At 41.9% G+C, this 18644-nt stretch overlaps 1 protein-coding gene across 1 annotated transcript in view; it reads left to right on the forward strand.

Moving 5' to 3' along the window:
• The first annotated feature begins 1221 nt into the window (after positions 1–1221).
• The window catches only part of ncmap (non-compact myelin associated protein), a 51053-nt gene continuing 33630 nt past the window's right edge, over positions 1222–18644 (forward strand). The window contains exon 1 of the mRNA XM_068007011.1: positions 1222–1524. The gene's annotated coding sequence lies outside the window, so the exon portion shown is untranslated. The remainder of the gene's footprint in view (positions 1525–18644) is intronic.

Consider the following 18644-nt stretch of genomic DNA (forward strand, 5'->3'; position numbering starts at 1 on the left):
CAGTGCAGTGCCGAGGGAGTGCCCCACTGTCGGAGGTGCCATCTTTCGGATGAGATGTTAAGCTGAGGCCCCATCTGCCCTCTCAGGTAGATAGAAAAGCTGAGTGCTAGGGAGGAGAATAATCATTCAGGGTTGCCATTACTACTTGCCAGGACCAGTGTTTCACTGTTTCTGTATAAATCAAATTCTGCTTTCATTACATGGGATTACAGGATTTTCACAAGGATCATATTCTGCAATTCTGCCCACCTTACATGAAAACTACAAAGTAGTGGCCGTTGATTACTATCTGGTAACCCATGCTGGAGAGGGTGTGAATGTCACATTTGGCTGCAATGCCTCCCATAGTAAAATAAGACATGTTTAAAGCTCACAGATGATGAATGGCCCCTTAAGGTACTGTACTGAGAAGGGAGGGAGGAGGGGCTGGTGCTGCCTGTGAAACCAAATTCCAGCAATAGCCATTATTTAGAATAGATGAAAACTGAGGGAGAGGAATAACAAATGTTCACTTGCCTCCCTGCTTAATGAATAGATGCATTCATCCACTGTACATGTAATTTCTTACTAGATTGCTAGAAATTTAACTGGGATTGTTTCATGTAATAAACCTTCCAGGTCTGTAGGGATGATGTGAAGGTTATTTAATTCCCTAACAAAAGGATTGTATAAATAAATATGTTTTATAAATTATCTTTTAGAACTCAAAGATGTTTACCTTAGCAGAATGAAAATACACAAACTGGGGCATTCATTGTTTAGTTATCCCAACACAATGGCCTATTCAGCACAATTGCAAATACGAGAATCTTAACATTCCTGTGCAGTGGAACTGGAATTAACCTTTGGTGCTACATTCAATTGGAGAGCACAGAGATTATTTTTAGACTTTTTTCTGCTGTTGGTTATTAAGTAGAATTGGAGAAATGTACAAAACCGCAAGATAATCGACTATAGTCATTCTATAAAGGATTGAGGAACCCACATATCGATCCCAGAAATACTTCATTGGCTGTCAAGCGTTTGGGGGCGTCCTGAGGTGGTGAAAGGCGTTTTATAAATACAAGTCTGCCTTTTTATATATAGGCGCCTGTACCAGCGCGGTACAGGGAAGGACAAACAGGAGAGGGCACTAACCAAAGTCACCTTTTCCCCCCTCTCTTAACAGCGTGAAGCGTCAGGGACTTTTTTTTCTTTATTGGAGAGCAGCTGAAGAGGAGTCACTGAAAGGATCCGGGAGGGAGGATTGTGTTACAACCGCTTTGCCTGTGATCACCTGTCGAGACAGAGAAGCAGCTGAACCTGTCCAGCTGGGTCCGTGTCATTGCAACATCGACATGGCGAAGAGTGGAAGCAGCTTTTAGCCCCGTCAGAAAGTGATCGCACCCCTGGCGATCTGCATTTCGACAGCAGGGAAAGGGAGCGAAACATTGAACACAGGAGACAGGGTACCTGGAGGGTCCGACTGGTGTGAAAAGAAAAGTCCCGGGCGGCAGTACTTGACTGTGTCTGGGAAAGGGACAGGTAAAGACAGTGAGCTTTATGGGGTTTGTTGTGAATGCTGTTTCACTAATCGAACAGAACTGGCGTTAAACTGCACCGAGAAATGTTTAGGGAGATTTAACAAAAAATATGAACCCAGTGTTATTAGGATCAGTTCGTAAGAAAGGTTCCCCAGGAGTGGGGAGGTGCGATTCCTCGGTGTTTTTACGCGTTGTGTGAGAAGGTGGAGATTTTTTACTGTTCGAACTGCTGCAATCTGACAAGAGTCGTGAAATTACTCTTAAAATAAAGAACGCTGACAGGTCCATTTACAAGGTGGTAATCCACTGAGGGGCTCAGGTGATATTGAACGATGAAAGTTAACCTGTGATAGGTTGAGAGGTGTGATCAGAACTCAACCACAAGTTTTTTTCGCCCATCCATTACTTGTATTACATCGGTACAAAGTCATGTTCACTCCATAGGACGGGTGCAACATAGAAATTCTTCAGCACTACCATGGTGGATCTGACAGCCACTGAGCTGCATGCAGTTGCTGTGTGATATCATCCACACTTAAAGGACTGATGGTGCTTGAATCAGGAGATCTATTAACTGCTGATAAAAGTGACTCACTTGTCATATTTGTGCTTCAGCCTATTGTAAGCATCAGTATTGACTTCTTTCAATGGTCGGCCATGATGTGTTGACTAATATTGGTGGTGTTTATGTGATTTGCATGCACTGCTCTTGGTAATGTGCCATGAGTAAAGTGAATAGAATACATGGTTGCCAGCTGTAGTATATGATTTTTAAAACATGAGTAAACATATTAAGTGGCAGAGTCACGATTATTATGAAACCATTCATACTGTTATAAAACTCATATAGGACAAGTGTAAGCTATGAAGTTAGCAAACCGGACAGCAGATCAGCAGTGGGGTATCTTCAAATATGTGATAAAGTATAAAGTAGATATGTTCCCATAAGACGAAAAAAAAGAGCACGTATCAAAGGATAGAGATTAAAACTAAACTCAAACGTAAAAGCAAGGCATATAATAAAACCAGGTTAACAATATTAAAGAAAATAATGAGGCACACAGAATGTAGTGGGGAGGTGAAAAAGAACACTAGAAGAGCTAAAAGGGAATGTGAAAAAGGGCCAGAAGATAATATAAAAGGAAATAATGATGGTTTTTATTATTGTATTAAAAGTAAAATAATAGTTTAGCAGAGGGTAGGTCCACAGCAATGTGAGAGGAAACTTAGATATGTCAGTGTGCACAAACGATGGTGATGGTAAGAATGTAGGTGTACTCGAGGAGGATGTGGAACAGTTGTTCAAGATAATTAGAAAAATAATTGGTTCTGTAAAAGATTGGAGAACTCAATAAGTCAGTGGGCACTGATGACATGCAACCTAGGCGGTTACAAGAAGAAATAGTGAAGGCTCCAATCACAATTTTTCAATTCTTCTTAAATGTGCAAATTGTGCTGGAGCACTGGAGGGTAACCAATATAACACCTTTTGTATGAAAAGGGAGAGAAGGATAAACCAGCTATTCTAATGTCAGTAGTGGGCAAAGTCTTTGAGTCCATGATTTGAGACCTTATGGTATGAGGAAATGTAGCAGCATGCATAGAGAATTCATTAATGGACTGGAAACAAAGGACTGGGCTGATGTGGATGAACAGAGAGACCTATGAGTTCAGATACATAATTCCTTGAATGTTGCAAAAGGCCATAGTATTTTGGGTTTTATAAATCGGGCCATAGACTACATCACTAAAGAGGAAACAATTCATTTGTACAAGGCAATGGTGAGGCCACAGTTAGAGTAGTGTGTGTAGTTTTGGGTGCCCTATTATAGAAAAGATATTGTGATTATTTCTACTAGAGCAGAGAAGGCTAGGATGAGAGTTGAGATTTTTAAAATTATGAACAAGTTTGATAGGCGCATAAGGAAAGACTACTTGCTCTGGTTAGGAATCAGTGACAAGAGGTCATCAATTTAAAATTGTCACTAAGGAAATGATAGAGATTAGGAGAAATTTCTTTACATAGAAGTTTTATGGAGCATGCGTTGCTTAGCCGCAGGGAATAGTTGGGGCAGAGACTATTGCATCTTTTAAGGGATAAGCGGAAAAACACTTGAAGCAGCGGAAGATGCAAAGCTATGGGGAGAATGTGGGCCAGTGGGATTCGTTTTAGATTGCTCTGGCACAGACATGGCTTCCTTCTGAACTGTAAACTTCTATTGTTCTACATTTTGACCCTGTTAGTATAAGCTAGTTTTTATATCACTGCTCATTTTGTGAGCTGAAAGGCTAAAGCATGGCATACCATGACTCATAAGACCAGTATCGTGGTACACATGTAAACTCATTTTATTACTTTAAAGATATCAACTTCATATTGGATTGGCTAGTACATGTATTAGATGAGTACTGAACCAAACAATAGGTGTACCTATTGCTCCTAGGTATTGTGGATGATTTCTTTTAATTTATAGAAGAAATTTATTGTTCCATTTTGTCAAAATTTGATTTTGTAAATATCCGTAACCTGTTATTTAGAGAGGGATCTTCAATTTGCATCAATTTTCTGTTATCGTTATTGGCTTGCTTCACGTTCATACTCCTGAAGTGTGAGCACGTCTCCCTCACAGACTGGTCCTTTCACATTTCAAATGATGGATCAATTGCTGTCGTCCATAAATTCCACACGGACCTGAGTAGACTGTCCATGGGAGCCAGTCCTTCCAAGAACTTTGGTAACCCACGCTAGTTTGACCGTCCATGTACGTGGACCCTCCATGACCGCCCAAATGTGCACCATCAGTGGTGTGTGAAATCATTCAAGAGGTGCTGACATGATGTTATCCCCAATTATTTCATGCTGTTGACGTTAATTCTTCATCAGCCAGCAAGATAACACATTAAACTCTTTATTATGTGAGATATAAGTAGTGATCAATGTGTGAAATGTGACTGAGGAGTGCCAGACTGACAGTCTGCTCAATCAAAACATGAATAATTAGGGAAGATTTTAAGCACGACTAAGGAATTTTCTGTAGTAATTGTGCACAGGGAGTGATTTAGCACATTACATTTTATCTAATGTTAGTGAACAGAAAGTGGTTTGTCAAACTTATTAGATATGTGGAAATTGTATCGCGAGTGAATGCATTGATATCGTACAGAGGAACTCTATACAATGGCAGTGAATGCCAAATGATGTACATGGGAACTCTGCACAATAGCAGTGAATGCCAGGTGATATTGTACATAGAAACTGTATACAATGGCAGTGAATGCCAGGTGATATTGTACATAGAAAATCAATAAAATGACAGTGAATGACAGGTGATGTAAATGGGAACTCTATGTAATAGCAGTGACTAGCATCATTTTGCCAGAAAGTCTATGAGAATAAAATAAAATTGCCTGCTGTAGGAATTAATGTCATTACTCCATTCTGATTTTTCACTTAAACTTCAATTTAAAGTATATCCAGTCACTGTTTGTTGAGTGTTGAAAGCTGGTTAAAATTAGGAATCCTACTAGATTCAGCATCAGCTATGGTGGCAGTATGAATTGTACACTATTTATTTGGTAAACAAGTTTCTAAAATTAAATTTTTATTGGAAATGGTACTTGTGTGAACTGAATTGCAAACAGAGGCAGACTAGAAGACTGAGTGAATATTCCTGAAAGGAGCCATCTTGTGAAGATTCATGAGACAGAAGCCAGTGATATATAGCACCAATGTTATCACTTAACAGTAAATGTAGGCCAAATTTTAAGAAAACTTCCTTAATTTTTTTTTAAAATTTGGCTCACAACTTTCTGTCAATTTTCTCCCCTTCCCTTCTTGCCCGAAAGTGACCATTTCTTGCTGGAGTAGGCTTCCATGTGCACTGGCACCCCATGGTCCTTTGCCCAAGTGGACTTTATTAACCTATGAACCTGACAACATCCCTGGACTGTGCTAAGTTAGATGAAGTAAGCCAGGGCAGTGGCAGAGACGCAAAAATTGCCCTCAGTGACCCACCTCCTCTCCTGGTTAGGGCAGAAGAATCAACCAGGGTTCCTGCTCCTGATCATTATCCAGTGCCCCCTGCTGGAAGGGCAGAAATGTGGATGTTGGGTCAGGTTGGTGTTGGGTTGGCTGCCAACACTTAATTAATTTTTAAAATCAAATATTAATATAGCATGAGATGTTTTCATGCTAGTCTCCACCATTTTGGAAAAACAACAGAGTGGGAGCGCATGAGAGGGTTGTCCTATGAAGAGAGGTTGAATAGAATGGGCCTATACTCTTTGGAGTTTAGAAGAATTAGAGGTGATCTCATTAAAACATATAAGATTATGAGAGGGCTTGACAGGGTAGATGCTGAGAGATTGTTTCCCCTGGCTAGAGAGTCTAGAACTATGGGGCATAGTCACAGAATAAGGGGTCAGCCATTCAAGACTGAGATGAGGAGGAATTTCTTCATGCAGAGGGTTGTGAATCTTTGGAATTCTCTACCCCAGAGGGCTGTGGATGCTGAGTCATTGAATATATTCAAGGCTGAGATGGATAGATTTTTGGACTCTAGGGAAATCAAGGGATATGGGGATCGGGTGGGAAAGTGGAGTTGATGTCGAAGATCAGCCATGACCTGATTGAATGACAGAGCAGGCTTGAGGGGTCATATGGCCGACTCCTGCTCCTATTTCTTATGTTCTTACATGTTCCTTGCACAGCCCATCTGAGATCCATTTCCTTATTAACAAGTTACGCAGAGACAAGTGCAGCAGGATGATTGTTGCAATTGGAGGAACACAGAAACTTGCAGAACTTGTCGAGAGTGACTGGACAAAACAGATGGCCAGGAGGTAATGGTAAAATCTTTAACAAAAACCCACAAAGAGAAATTATGCAAAAGATCTTTTAATGCTAGTCCTTTAATTGTCCAGCCTAACTTCAGCCTGATAGGACAATAGTCATGTGCACACATGTCTATTCTTGCTAATTCTTGAGCTCTACTATGTTTATAACAAAATTATAGGAGGTACTTTGCCTTCTCATGTCCCTTGCTGGCATGAGAACCTTTAAGTGTAAAACATAACAGTTTTGTGGTGCAGGGCAGAGCCAAGAGAATCAAACAGCAGTAAGTGCCTCTTAGAAGCATTTCTGCCTGTGAGAACATTATCAATTTCTGCCATCCAAATGTACCAAACCAAATGTTTTGGTGATGATCCTTAGCAGTGAAAATTAAAATGACTTGTATTCACATATCGTTTATTTATGTCACATCAGCTAGTCTTATGTCTTAATTACACACAAACAACATGTCACAAAAGTGAATTATATCATCTTCATTATAACGTTGGATGAGGTTGCTCTGTTTTATAAGGTCATGAGCTTTATACCATGTCATTCACTATGTATTATTTCCTCTGCTAAAGTGGAGTTGTACACCTCGAAGGCCACAAGGTCTAGTTGCTGCTGATAGGTTCCAAGGTCAATTAGTGGTAATTCCTTTAGGAGACATCCTCAAGTCAATTAAAGAAAGAAAGACATGCATTACAAAGCACTTTTCATTTCTTCTGGATATCCTAAACTGCTTCACAGTCAATTAATTACATTTTAAAAGTGTAGTCACAGTTGCTATGTAGATCCACACAACAGTCAATTTGCACACAGCTCAGTCCCACAAACAGCATTGAGATGAATGACCAATTAATCTGTTTTTTGGTGGTGTTGGTTAAAGGCAGGGCATTAGTGGTCACTTTGTTTCTCTAAAGCTGGTTGTAAATCCTTGGCTCCACCCCAAGATCAGAAAAATAGCAAGAAATGATTAACGTTTTTTTTTAAGATTGTTTTACATTTGTTTTAAAAAAAAGCAGGACAGATGCTTTCAAAACTTTTAAATCGAGAAACCTAGGTGAAGGGCAAGGCCCATAGTAAACCACTAAAATTAGAAGGAATAGGAACGAAGACCATCTTTTTATTGAAATAAATGTGTAATAACTGACATTGCTCACTTACAAAACTAAAACCAAAAATATTGTATGTCTCTTTTCTGCCTCTCTGGTGTCTCTGCTTCTCTCCCACTCCGTAATTTATCTTTCTTCCTCACTGCTTATTTTCACTCTCCTCTCTCTCGTAGCTGTCCGTGTCTCTTTGTCTCAATCAATTGCTCATTCTTTTTTCTTCTTTTAATAATTCTCCCTTCCTTCCGATTCATCTCTCTTTTGCTTGTCACCCACTCTGGATGCTTCTCAGATACATTTGTTTACCTTTATTCACTTAATTTCTATCTATACATTTTTCAAAGGGCAGGGCACACAGCAGTATAGCATCCAGTATGTACTGAGTTGGCATTGGCTACTGGAGTCATATGTGTGGAGGCCGGGTGTGAGAATTATGAGTGTGAAGGTCCCCACAGAAGCTTAAGGCAGTGGGTGTGAGGTCTGCTGTCCACCTTCAGGTCAGGATCTTATCCACGATACAGCAGAACTAGGAGAAGCGGCTATGGGATTTGGGCAACTGGTGCCCTACAGGCAGCATGACCAACAGGGTCCTTCTCAGAGATACTATTAGTATAAATATCATTGCCTTCCTGCCTCCAATCTCTAATCTATGCCACCCTGACAAACTATTATTGTGGGGGTGAATAAAGATAGACTTTGTTTAACAATCGTGTTATGCTGTTTATTTTAAATGAGGCAATGCCTCTGCTTAAAATAGCAGAACAATGTTGTGTGATTGTGTTAAGCATTTATCTACTATTATCACCAACAGCAATTTCTACATTCTCTATATCAAATATATCTGTGGAGAAAACCCTTTTTAGGATCTCATGCTTGGGACTGAAAGCACAATTTCCTAATGTGTGACGCTCCCAATTGAATCTGTCCCAACTTCCCATCTGCCTGTTCTAAAAATATATTTTTACATTACTGTACACTCAGTAAGTTCTGGGTTAAGGAATGAAGTCAGCTCGAGGGTGTAAGAAAGCTGGGTTTCGGTATCCTGACAAATATATGCCGAGGAGCCAGACATATCCTTAACACCCTCCTTTAAATCTTTACTAAGGAACCATCTGGGATTTTACCTCCTTATCTAGGTGAATGGATGAGTGATGCCTGACTCGGCTTGCTGAACTGACTTACATTTAACCCTGTTCAGATCAAAATGAATTTGATTTACTATCCCTCGTTTAGGATACCCTTAAAATGCTGAGTGAGGAGATTAACTCTTGCCAAATTATCAAGGAAGAACCCAGACCACAAGTCATGCACTGAACACTATTTATTGGTTACAAATCACAAGTTAAAGTTGGGTACATGAACGCTTAATAGACATGCATAAATGTAATCAGAATTATCCAGCACTTGAGCAGCAAATCATTAATGGATAGCGTTACTTAACAAAGCGAGTAGCAAAAGGTACATAGGCAATTCAGTACATCACTGTAAATCAGCACTAACGAACGCTGAGAATTAACTATGGCAGTGACAAGAGTCTAATGTTATAAATTGGTGAGATTACTTTAAGGGTGCGATTACTTTAAGGGTGATTCTTTAGATAGCTGATGAGTTAACAGCTTTGAATAGCCAATATATCAAATAGTTCAAGTGAACATCTGTGCTTAACAATGTTCTGAGCTTACACAACCTCATCCTCACAAGCAGTGTGGTTGAGTCAATCTCCTACCTTCCCTGGGAAGCAGGCATTGGCTTCTGGAATGTTTCAATTGGATCTTAAGTTCCGACTGAACCCACCTTACACACGAGTGATAATATCTGAGCCAGCTTCCCTATCACCATTCTCGACCTCAGACTACTGGCAGCTAAGTGACACTCTTAACTCCGCTTGAATGGCGGGTGTAGCCACAATTTAGTTTCTAACCTCTGACACTCTGTCCTTAAAGGTACCCTGTACTGGTAAGGATACTTCTTACACCTGCTAGGTAAAAATTCTTACAGAAAAAGAATAGAAATAAAAGTTGCCTTCTGATTAACTCAGTATGACTAAGAAAGACTGCTACTTCTAGCAAAGACAAAGAAAAAGTCTGCTTCTGAGTGAGGCAGGTTTCAGAAGGGCTCGCCCATTTGTATGTCAATCATCTCCAACAAGTCAGTACTGAAGCATGGATTTCCAGACAGGTCAGATCCAATTTTACAAATCCCCCTACCTTTACAGCCTTGCTTCTAACAAAGGGACCTGCACAAATATGAGGGGTCGTGACCTGTTTGCGACTCAATGCTCACAGCCAGGGAAAATGACTTTTAAACTTAATTGCTTAAAAGTCTGTATTCACTGTTTACTTCCCAGCTCTCAGTTCAACAGCTGAACTCCATATTGTTTGGGCATCCTCGGGCCGTTTACTGGGTATTTCTCTTATGAAGGGCAACCCTTTGGCGATTAAACGGGGCACTGTTCCGACAAGGGATATCAATCCCCGCTGTCTCTGTAAAGGCGCTTGCTAACTGAGCTCTTGGTTGATGTCAACTTAGTTTGAATCATGGCCCCTACCTGATCTGAAATGTCTGGTCTCCTGGAGGTGAGGGAAAATACTATGCTGCAATAATAAATTTAAATTTTATCTTAACAGATAGGGAACACAAAGAAGGGGAACTTTGCATGAAAGTACTTTTTAAAGAGTTGATGTTTATGAAATTAATGATAAATAAGATAGCCATTTTGAAAACTTGCTTGGTGATAGAGAGCAAAAGGTGATATTAAATGGAAAAACTCTGAGGCAGCAGTGACGAGCGTGGTTTTGCAGCGGTTTGTTTTGGGTCTCCCACTGTTTACTTTATTCATGAATGATTTAGATGGCTATACTTCTTGTAATATAAATTTGCTGATGATACCAAACTAGATGGCCAATGTAACTAGTATAACAAAGAGATTTGGACCAAATAAGTTAATGGGCTGATGAATGGCAGATGGATTTTAGTATAGTTCAATATAAATTAATTATTTTGGAACAGCAAACATGAATGAAGACAATGAAGGGTTGTCCATTGGCAAAGATAGGTAAGGAAAATGATTTGTGTGATTATTGAAAATTCACTGGAAGTTCCCAGTCATTGTGATCCTATAGTTAATAAATTTAATCAAATACTTATCTCCATTCAAGAACATTTTGACTGTCACAAATATGGGGCCTGATGTTACCAGGGCTGCGGGTTCTCGGCGGGGGGGGGGGGCTATCCCACGCGCCCGGTGAAATTAGTCAGCTTCCCGCGCAATTGTAGCAGACAATCCACTAATTGGATTCACTTACCTTGTCTTCCGGGTTCCCCACTGCTGATCTGCGCGTCGGGCGGGCTGCGCATGTGCAGTAAGATCTGTCAGCTGGAGGCGCTCTATTTAAAGGGGCAGTCCTCCAGTGACAGATGCTGCAACAAATAGCAAAAATTACAGCATGGAGCAGCCCAGGGGGAAGGCTGCTCCCAGTTTAATGATGCCTCACTCCAGGTATCAATACATGGGGTGAGGAGGAGGGGGAGGACAGAGATCTTCCTCCCGGCGGGTGGGAGGAAGCGGCCTGCCTCTGCCACCAGGAAGGCCTGGCTCGAGGTGGCAGACGAGGTCACCAGCGCAACCAACATATCGCCCACCTGCATACAGTGCAGGAGGCGCTCCAATGACCTCAGTAGGTCAGCCAAAGTGAGTACACGTAGTCTTTCCCCTACACTCCATCTGACACATCACTGCCCCCACCCCACATCTCCTTCAGCACTGCCAACACTACTCTGTCACATCACCCCTCATACCCACTCAAACCTCATCCTCATCTTACCTGCACCTACTCACCTCGCCAGTACTCATCCCGCCACTACCACTCAACCCAATCCTCATACAATCTCATGGCTCTATCCCATACTCACCCTCTCGTGCATCTCTTTCACGGCCAGCCTCACACAACCTGCCACTACCTGTGCTGCAGCCACAGGGCATGCATCACATATGTGCAGTAGGCAGCGTAAGGCAAACGTGTCGTGAGCATGAAGGGGATGCACAAGGGTGTTTGAGGGTTTGTCATGGTTCTTACTTCTATTGAATTAAAGAACAACTCACATTACATATTATATTGGCACCACTACTGCCATGTCTTCGCAAATCCTGTCTGGTTTGTGCAATAATGCCCGCTCCTGAGGATCACTATGAGGACCCACAACTGATGCCACCCATTGTGTCACTGCAGAGTGGGTGTCAGTGTATTTGCAGGGCTCTTCTGCGCAGACGACTGAGAGACATCGGCGATGTCCCCGGTGGCACCCTGGAAGGATGCGGAGGAGAAGTTATTGAGGGCAGTGGTGACTTTGACAGCGACAGGTAAGAAGATGGTGCTCGGGCCAGCCAGGAGCAGCTCGGCATGAAAGAGGCTGTAGATGTCCACGACTACATGTCGAGTGACTCTGAGCCTCCGTGTGCACTGCTGCTCAGAGAGGTCCAGGAGGTTGAGCCTCGGTCTGTGGACCCTATGGCGAGGGTAGTGCCCTCTGCGACGCCTCTCTCTCTGCGGTAGCCCTCCCTCCTGCTGTGCAGGTGGATGTGTCACAGCACTCTGTTGTGGAGCTCCACGTGTCAGAGGTGGACGGCGTGGATGGCGAGGCTGGTGATGCTGTTCGCCCTCCGAGGAGGTCATGACTGCAGCTACGGCGGCCCCCATCCGCAAGATGTACATCTGAGGGGGTCCGCAAGGTAGGTACGTGTCTCTGGACCCCGGGGTAAGCGTGCAGGTTGGTGACTTTGACTGTCAGGAGGAGGGTGGTGGAGGCCAAACTTTGTCCCAAGTGACAGAGTGGCCTCCTGCAATGGGTGAGGGTCTCCCCCCACCCACCTGTCAAATGGACCTTTGCAGCTGCCACAGGCTGATGGCTGCAACACGTCCATTTGACCTGGGAGTGTTTCCCCCGGTATGGGAAATAGTCCCAGTTTGCTCTAAAATCCCACATAATCCTTTAATCAGGTCAGTTAATGACCTGAAATACCTAAATAAATACCTTCAAGTGGAAGCCCGCTGGCTTTAATTGGCTGCGGGATTCCCACCAGCGGGGGCTGCACGCACACGCCGGCGCGTCAGCGGGGAACCCGGAAGTGCGCGGGTTCGGGGCGGGCTCCGGCACCCCGCCGGGATTCTCCGATTTTCGGAGCCCCCCTGCCAGGAACGCACCCGATAGCGGATGCTAAAATGACGCCCATGATTCTAGCCATGCACAGATGAACCCACATTTGGAATATTGCATGGATTTTTCACCCTAACTTTGACCACTGCATTCCTTGTGGTGAAAGTACTCCTACAATGCTGGTAGGTAGGGAGTTCCAGGATTTTGACCTAGCGATGATCAAGGAATGTTGATATATGTCCAAGTCAGGATGGTGTGTGACTTGAAGGGGAACTTGGAGGTGATGGTGTTTCCATATACCTGCTGTCCTTGTTCTTCAAAGTGGTGGAGGTCATAGGTTTGGGAGGTGCTGTTGAAGAATCCTTGGCGAGTTGCTGCCTTGCATCCTGTAGATAGTACACCGTACAGTGGAAGGAGTGGATGTTTAAACTTTCCGTCAGGAAATTAAGTAAGTGCAATAGAGATCAAGATAGGAGAGATTATACCTTGGTCTACGAAAAGAGCAGGCTTGATGGGTCAAGGGTCCTCTTCTCATCCTCTATTTATGTTCTTGATCTCCCTCAGTTTAATAGTGCTTTGCTATGGATACACTGATTGTAGTCTCCGTGCCTCAGAAGCTAACATTCCTTTCCTAATCATAGTGTTCAACTGTAATTGGGACAATCTCTTGTCAAAACATTTATTTTCATTCAGCCATTGTCCCCGCACTAGTTACATGCTGCCTTCCACATGAATCCCATTGGCCACAGCAACTAGCAGCTGGTTATTTTATAAAGGAGAATTTGTTTGGGTGCATTGGCTCTTTTTTTTACAGCAGCCCATCATCATCTTGGTTTCATGGGGAAATATAATATGACCAATAGTTGAGCTTGAAGGCTAAGTAATTAAGTTTTATTTCAAAAGCAAACTTTAAATATTGCAATAATTACCATTTTTGTGCTTTCGAAAAGTTTAGGACAATAGTGTGTCCTGGTTGGAATTAAGATGGAATTAGTGATGCAGTGCTATCTTAAATGTATTTGACAATTTATTTAAACTGTGAAATATTAAGGCTGTATTTACAGTAAAACTGTTATCATCAGTTTGAAGTGGTTTCACTTTGAATGAACACTGAAGTTATTGTCTAAATCCAGTATCAATGTCAGCAATGTGGAGTGAGAATCCCTAAAGAAGGGAGGTTTACTCCACTTCAGGTCAAGTCTGATGCCAGACTTACAAAATTTCTTGGGTCACAGTGTAAATGCCATCTTAAAAAGATTAATTTTTGTAAGAGGTACAGTAACCTCATCCAAAGGATGTTATTTTTTTTAGCTGGTGTGAGTTTTTAACTTTTTACAACAACAGCCGTTGGAAGGTTATTAGAGCACAGAAGGCTTATTGTGCGACTTAACACGGAAATGCACTGACAATATGAGGGAGCACCTCCAGGTGTCTAGCTAATAGCAGATATGTCCCCAGCAGTTTTTAATGCTGCTACTGACAGGAAAGTGGGAAAATCATTTAATTTCCCACTGACGTTGGCATTAACACACACTCTTAAACAGAGGGAACGATAATTTGGTGTTCTCTTTTGTTTGCTTTACATTTGACTGCATTGAAAAAAAACCCACAGAGATGTGGCATTTATTGGATGCTCAAAACACAGATGGTAGTGTTTTCTAAATATTGTCTAGATTTACATTAATTTTATTCAGAGTTAGCAAACCAGCACCGCGGGCATGCGTGGATTATGGGATAAATCCAGTAATCTAGTGCTGCAGCATTCTGTTCATTGATGTGCATCAGTCAATGTTACAGAAAAGGTAGTCAGAATTTTAATTTTTAAATGAACACATTTGATTAAACCTTTTTTGTGTTCATAACACTAACCATGGTTCCCATAGTGATGAAGATTTAGCTTCTGTTGTACTTTAGGTATTCCTTTGCTCCTGTGACATCAGTGTGTGAAGGAATACTCCAGTGCTCTCATTTGTACATAATTTCCCATATTCTGTACAAACTCTCGACCTGCATGTGGATTTGGGAAGAAATTCCTATTGGTGGCCATTTCTTCGGACTCTCAAATTACTACAGTGGCTGCCGAAATTCTCCAGGATGCTCAGAGAAAGTATGGAATCTTACATACCATCTGTCAAAAATGGCCGAAAATGTTGGCAGCCATTCTGGTGCAGTGGGTAAATTGTATCACTTGGACGGTTGAGTGAAAGAAGGAGGGAGAATAAAGAAAGAAATGGAGACCAAAAAGAAAGATAGAGGAAACAAAGAAAAGAAAACTGAAAGAGCAAGCCCTAAACACTGAGGAAGGAAAGGCACAAGACAAGGAAAAGCACAAGATCAGATTGAGAGACCAAGGAAATGGTAAGAAAAAGAGAGCAAACAAGAAAGCCACTGCATTTTTCTGTCTTCAGACAAGTGTAACCTATCAAGAAAACTTTCATAAAATACACAAAAAGTAGTGTGCATGAAAGGACTGATCAAGATATAGGATAACTGATCCAGTGATTTCTGACGTGACAGATTACAATGAATGGTTGAGATGAGAGGGCTGAAGGAGAAATGCCATTAACATTGCTGAGGAGGATGAAATGTCCAAAGCGAATATGGAAGGGTTTGTTCTGTGGTTAGTTTAGAATTATGACTGCTTGTGATGTGGAAGATATGTTCCACTGGTTGACCTCCAAATTTTCTTATTAGAACAAATAATGTCCTCAAAATGAACATCCATGTCCAGATTCTTATACCCTTTCTAGATGCTCCTCATCAAATGTTTCCCCCAAACTACCTGCCCTGACTTGAACAAACATCACTAGATTTACATGAAAAAGCAAAAGTCCTCAAAGGACTACAGCTACCCAAAAGAGAAGGCCATACTTCCCCTAACTGTTGATAATACAACTGGCCAGCACAAACCGAATCAACAGTGCCATGGAACGGTACTCTACTAGCTTATCCATGGGCAAGGTGAAATAGGAGGACTCCTGGTCTCTTCCCCATCACCTGCCTGCCTTACATTTCCAACCACAAAGCACCATCCTCAGTCTAACTACATCCCCTGGTCAGCACTTACAACACCCAACTGAGCCTATCAGCTACATAAAAAACTGTCATGTAATAATATCAGCAGTGAAAATCTGTGTACTTCCTACATGTCCTGTCTATGGAGCTCTCCCAAACAATGTTGCCACCTGGACTGCTGTCCCTTGTATAAATAAACTCAAATGCAGAGTCAACCATCATTTCATGAGCTGAAGTTTGCATCAGGGCATAGGAAAGCTCCAGTAAAATTCATCCCAAATCTTCTGTGCTCTATGAAGCCATCAAAATAAATTTTATTGCAGTAGCCTCGAGTACTGTGGCCAGTCTTCATGCGGAAGCCCAGCTAGTATGCAGAACAGTGGAACATGGAGGGCATCATCACTGATCCCAATCCTGCCCTCATCTAAAGTCCCCACACGTAGAATTTCCAGCAGCTGGTGATCAGCAGTGGGAACCTTGATTGAACTTTCTTCTCCTTTACTTGGGAATACTGAGCCCAACTATAACACCCTAACTGTTGACCCAGCGGAGTGCAGCTAACTCAACACAAACCAGGATCCCAACCTGAATCCTTCTGGTCTGTATGGTCCAGTAGCACGTCACACCGTGCATTGACTCACTTAAGATTTTTGGATAGTTCCATGTATTGTAAATTACACATGTTCTTTTCTCACCGCACTTCATTGGCTTGTGAAGTGCTTTGGGATGCCCTGAGGTTCTGTATAAATGTAAGTTCTTACTTTCTTTAAACTGGTTGGCCCTGAAATTAGGCTTGGGTTATGAACTTTCCTCTCTCTACCATATTAGTGGGGGTGTTGCTATATTTAAAATAAATGGGTTAATGCCTCAGCTAAAATACCGAAGAAAGAAATTTTAGATGAATTCATTAAGTATTTGTACATTAGTATCTCAAAATATAATTTCAAAGCTGTAGTGTTGTCTTGGTAAAGTTTCTTAACTAAAAGATTCTCATATTCATAAATGAAGGAGAACACGGAGATGGCCTTGCACCCCAATTGTATCTGGTGCCACAAGTTTATCATTTTAATCTGATTTTTTTTATTAAAACCGCACTGATGGCATCCTCTGTGGTGTGACTCTGTCTATAGTTCCAGTGAGGTGGCACAACAATAAATATTTGGAGCAGGGTATTCCAGAAGCTTAAGTTTGCCTGATAATTCTCCACGGAGTTGATACTTGTCTCTAAAAATCCAGTCAGGCTACTTTGTGCATCAGTTGCTTTAAAACTATCGGAAACAATATTAAGAATTTTAACAATTGCTGCCAGCATCACACTCTAGTCTTTTGGAAACTCAGAGTAGGCCAAGTACATATTGTACTTCATGCTTGTGACAAAGAAATGTGGGTCAGAATGCTTCCCTGTTTGAACCAGCAGCGCTCCCTTCTGGTGTCACGTTTCAAATACAGACCATCATTGCGGCAGGCAGAGACAGCCATGGGAGCTGGAGAGGGGGAGATCGCCGATCGCAGTAGCGGGGAGATAGAGGCTGCAATCGGTAGAGGGGAAGCCAACGGTTTGCTTGAGGGGTCGGGGGGAGCACCCTTGCTCCTCCTGGCCTACAAGAAGTGCTGTAAAAGGGACTTCTTGAGCCGATAGCTCCCACCTCCCTTTTACTGCTAGGCTTCCCGAGCACTGGGACATTCGCGCGGTATCTGTTAAATTTAAATCAGGCTCCCAATTACACAGTGGAAGCCTGATTAAAATATGCTAATCAAGGAGGCGGGACACTCGCACGCCATAAAATCGACACCGGGCTTGTACACGGCGGGTTGTGGATGCAGTCCCCATTTTAAAATTGTTAACTTCCCCACAACGGGAGGAAGAGGGGTTAATATTGAGGCCAGTGTTTCTGCAGATTAGTTTTACATTTACCTCCCTTTAAGTGCAGGCCGTGTCCTCTGTTTCTACTGTTCTGGACAAAGTGAAACATTTCATCATGGTCGACATTATCTAGTCCCTTTATAATTGTAAAAACAACAACCATATCACCTGAATAGGATACAAGAAAAAAATCATATCTCTCTTTCTTTACCTCTCTTGCCTTTCTCTGTTTTATCAATAGTATTGTCAGTGCTCCTCTGAACTTTTCTTTTCAATTCCCACTAAGCTCAGTGACTAATCTCCTCTTCAACAGCAACTTGTATTTATTTAGCAACTTGAATGCAAAAACAAGTTCAAAGATGCTTCACACATAGGCAAAGGAAAAGGATGGTGTGATCAGTGATCGTGTGAATAATGGTGTGATCAGTGATCGTGTGAATAATGGTGTGATCATGTGAATAATGTTGTGATCAGTGATTGTGTGAATAATGGTGTGATCAGTGATCATGTGAATAATGGTGTGATCGTGTGAATAATGGTGTGATCAGTGATCGTGTGAATAATGGTGTGATCAGTGATCGTGTGAATAATGGTGTGATCAGTGATTCTGTGAATAATGGTGTGATCAGTGATTCTGTGAATAATGGTGTGATCAGTGATCGTGTGAATAATGGTGTGATCAGTGATCGTGTGAATAATGGTGTGATCAGTGATCGTGTGAATAATGGTGTGATCAGTGATTCTGTGTGAATAATGGTGTGATCAGTGATTCTGTGTGAATAATGGTGTGATCAGTGATTCTGTGTGAATAATGGTGTGATCAGTGATTCTGTGAATAATGGTGTGATCAGTGATTCTGTGAATAATGGTGTGATCGGTGATCATGTGAATAATGGTGTGATCGGTGATCATGTGAATAATGGTGTGATCAGTGATTCTGTGTGAATAATGGTGTGATCGGTGATTCTGTGTGAACAAAGGTGTGATCGGTGATTCTGTGTGAATAATGGTGTGATCAGTGTGTGAATAATGGTGTGATCAGTGTGTGAATAATGGTGTGATCAGTGATTGTGTGTGAATAATGGTGTGATCAGTGATTGATTGAATGCAAGTAATGGTGTGATCAGTGATTGTGTGTGAACAAA

Source organism: Heptranchias perlo, chromosome 26 (genome assembly GCF_035084215.1).
Source record: "Heptranchias perlo isolate sHepPer1 chromosome 26, sHepPer1.hap1, whole genome shotgun sequence".
Classification (NCBI taxonomy): domain Eukaryota; kingdom Metazoa; phylum Chordata; class Chondrichthyes; order Hexanchiformes; family Hexanchidae; genus Heptranchias; species Heptranchias perlo.